The sequence below is a fragment of the Sus scrofa genome, chromosome 15 (assembly GCF_000003025.6).
Source record: "Sus scrofa isolate TJ Tabasco breed Duroc chromosome 15, Sscrofa11.1, whole genome shotgun sequence".
NCBI classification, from domain to species: domain Eukaryota; kingdom Metazoa; phylum Chordata; class Mammalia; order Artiodactyla; family Suidae; genus Sus; species Sus scrofa.
In genome coordinates, this window is record NC_010457.5 from 61425922 (window position 1) to 61429758 (window position 3837).

At 39.3% G+C, this 3837-nt stretch overlaps 1 pseudogene; it reads right to left on the reverse strand.

Moving 5' to 3' along the window:
- On the reverse strand, nucleotides 663–3088 carry LOC100738158 (annotated as a pseudogene).

A 3837-nucleotide genomic window follows, 5' to 3' on the forward strand; every position in this document is an offset into this window, starting at 1 on the left:
GCCAGATCTGAGCAGTGTCTGCAACTTACACCACAGCTCATGGCAACGCCAGATCCTTAAAACACTGAATGAGGCCAGGGATCAAACCTGAAACCTCATGGTTCCTAGTTGGATTCGTTTCCGCTGCGCCATGATCAGGAACTCCTTAAAAAGTTATTTTTTAAATTTAGTTGAGTAAAAAAATAGCTTACTGACTCTCATTGTGTAGGTATGAATCTTAGTTGCACTATGAAAACTGCAGCTCATGGACACTTTGATTTTTCCTGTAGCAGAATAAACTAGTATTTGTGACCTACTCTACAGAAAGTGGCTTTTGAAGAGTTCTATGCATAGCAGTTTAAAAACATGACCTAGCATTAGAGCCCAAAGACTTGTTAAGAAAATTTCACCCCTAAAAGCCCATGTTAGAAAAAGCTATATAAGTATAAACATGTTATCTCACTAGAGAATTGTTTCATTTGGTGAACAGATAAATACGCAGGTGAATTAACAGTTCTGAGTTATAGCAGCAAAACTGAGGTATTCTTGCTCAAACAAAAGCAAGGAAGTCAAGCACATGTGAAGGCCTGGTGAGTGGATGGCCTTGTACCAGGTCAGCCAGTCCTTCCGTATCACTAGGTCCCCTGCTCTGCCACTCAGAACAGTCTGGGAAATCTGTCTGATTCCAAAAACAAATCAGGATTTGTTGGCAAGGCCAGCTGAGTCAAATTCAATGATTAACTATACATGCTGACTGGTCCCAGGAATCAATCCTAACATGAGGGGTTAGTTAAAGTGGAGGAGAAGAAAGCAGAAAGTTCACCTTACGACATATAAAATATAACATAATGAAATATAAATATTAAGGTACTTTATACAAAATAGCACCTCAAAAGTTTTTAAAAAATTAATTTCTTAGGCACAGGTACTGTAAAACAAGGATGGCACCCCTCCAATCACCTTGAGAACACACAGCTGTGTCACTCATCAAAATGTTTATCTTGTATAATGTTTTCTTACATGTGGTGCCCGTGAACATGGCCATCATTATCCCTGCCCTGCATCTGCGCCTGCATCCTTATGATCATCTCCTGCAAGCAGCGGAGCTCACCAACCTTTTCCAGCAAGATCTGGTCTTTATTCCTGTCCTCATTTTCCACTTTTCTGCCGCCTCTTTGAGCCTCTCAGACCAGAAGTTTTCGTAGTGAAGGTCCTGGGTCACCTCCTGCAGGGCCTGCATGTCAGTGATGAGCATTGCCCTCAGTCTCAGGAAATAGTTGTGCTCCAGGTTCTCCACCTCCACGATGCCGGAAAGGTTACAGCCGGCCTTGGGCCTTCTTGCCCTTGGCTTCAATCAGCTGATTGGATCCAACCATGGAGAATGGGATGCTGGCCTTGAGAAGTCTAGTCTTCTCTTTAAAATCTTCATCTTCATCTGACTCTGCATCAGGTAACTGATAGATTTTAATGCTGTGTTCTTCAATTTAATCCAGAATCCTTTTGTTCAAGCACTCCCACTGCTTTAGGGTGAGTGTATTGGCTTTTGTGATGACAGTCACAATATTCACCTTGTGTATTACCTTATGACATCTAAGGGCTTAAGCCTGTGTCAGAAGGGGGAAATGAAGTAAAAGCAGCAGTGCACCCTGTTATCAGTGATGTGCCATATGTTTAGACCACTTTGGTCATGCAGGTACCACTCAAACTGCTCATCAATGTAGGAGGTGGTTGTCTTAAAGCAATCCCTGCAGTTGATGGCATCCCTGTGGCCGGGCGTGTCCACCACTGTCAGGCACAACTTGACCCCTTGCTCTTCAATCTCAACAGCTGAAGCCTCAATCTGGACAGTTCTTTCAGTTTTCTCTGCAGCTCCAGGTATGACTCTTTCTGGGTAGAGACCGGTCAGGAACAGGCTGTTAATGAGAATCAATTTTCCTAGACCCGATTCACCAACCACCATTAGTGTGAATTCAAAACCTTTTTTCACTGATTTTCAATGAACTTGACTGGGAAGATTTGCAAATCCAACATAGCCAGGAGTTTCTGGATTTATAAATTGAGTTGGTTGTTGCTTAGACATCTTTAATGAAGTTTCATCCATCACGGACGAAGTGAAGAACAAGCGCCAACCAACCGCACGGCAGATTCGCCTAGCCTGATTATTTTATATTAAGGTTAAAAAAAATAGATGTTAGAAGTCAAGGATACTGGTTACCTTTAGGAAAGAGGGAAGTAGGTATTAGATAGAGAAAGATGATAGGGCTTAGGTTTTAGTGATATGTTGCAACTTCCTTGCATCAAGTTGCAAGAATCGACTGTTGAATTTTTGAATTTTACAAACTGGTTGGCATTAAGTTGGCAGCTTGAAACTGGCCGTGCTGGAAGTACTCAGGTTATGAAGGTTGTGTTTGTTTTTTTAACATGTTTGTGTGCTTTGTTTTGTTTTGAAGTGGAGGAGGGCTGGTCGTTTATATATTTACCAGCATAATACTGCTTCAGGATGTGTTCACTTTGAGAAATTCACAGTTATGCACATGTGATCTGTGAACTTTTCTCTATTTATGTCCTGCTTCAAAGAATAACTTATACTTGAAATGAGAAAAAATGAAAGTCACTGTAATTTCAAATAAATATCCCTGTAATATTTATTAATTTTAATTAGAGAAAGTAGAACAGGGGAGTTAGCTAGGCAGCTGTGAAAAGCAATGGGGCCAAAGCACTAATACAGTTATTTATTTCTCCATTTTTACCATTTAGGTCGAGTCATATACCTTTCATTTTTAGAGGTCAGAAGGTAATATAAAAGAATGAAGATAGAGTTTGCATATTTATTCACACAGGAATATTCTGCACCTTCACACAGAAGTGCTTTTTCTATTTTCCTTGAAAATCACATACCCTTTCTTGATATATTCATAACCTGATCATCGGTATACTGAGCCCTTATATCAGACTGCCAAGGTCTGAATATAGGCTTTTCATTTTTAAGTTACATGATCTTAGACAAATTATGTAATTTCTAGCTTCTAGTTTCCTCATTAGAAAGGTGGTGATAATAGTCATACCCACTACTTATTCATTCAAAGCAGTTTATGGAGTAAGGACTATGTGCCAGGTATGATTCTTAGAAAAGGGTATATAGCAAGGAATAAAATATACAAAGACTCTTTATCTAAAGTTGGTCTATTATAAGAGGGACAGTAAATAATATATATGAGTAAAATTTATATGTGGTGATAGCCATGGGGGAAAGCACACCAGGGATGGGGATAGGGATGTCAGAGACATAGTATTCCATTACTTGGTGAATTTTCACAGAGGAGATCATATTTAAGTACAAACTTAAGATACAACAGATTAGGGGAAAGGTGTTATAGGCAGAGGGGACAGGAAATGCAAAGATCCTGAGACACAATCATACCTGAGTTATTTGAGTAATAGCAAGGACGCCAACATGACTAGAGCAGAGTGAGGACATGTCAGAGAGATAAGCCATCACAAGGACTCCGAAATGTGGAAGTGTGCAGAGTTTTGAGCAGAATAGTGATGTAATCTGACTTAGATTTAACGGTATGAGTTCAGCTGCTTTGTTGATAGTAGAGCCATGGAAGGCAAGGATGGAAAGAGGAAGCTCTTTTAATAATCCATGTGAAAAATGACAGCTGCTTGGTCCAGTGAAGTAGTTCCAATTTGCATTTAGCTAAGTTCAATTTTTCTAGATCTTCTAATTTTTAAGACAAGCTATGTACCAAGATTTTTAGTGAAAAATATTGCAATTTTCTAATATTGGATTAATTTCTTTTTTAATATGTAAAGACACATATACAAAACCCATATCCACAGATTTATTGCTGGAGT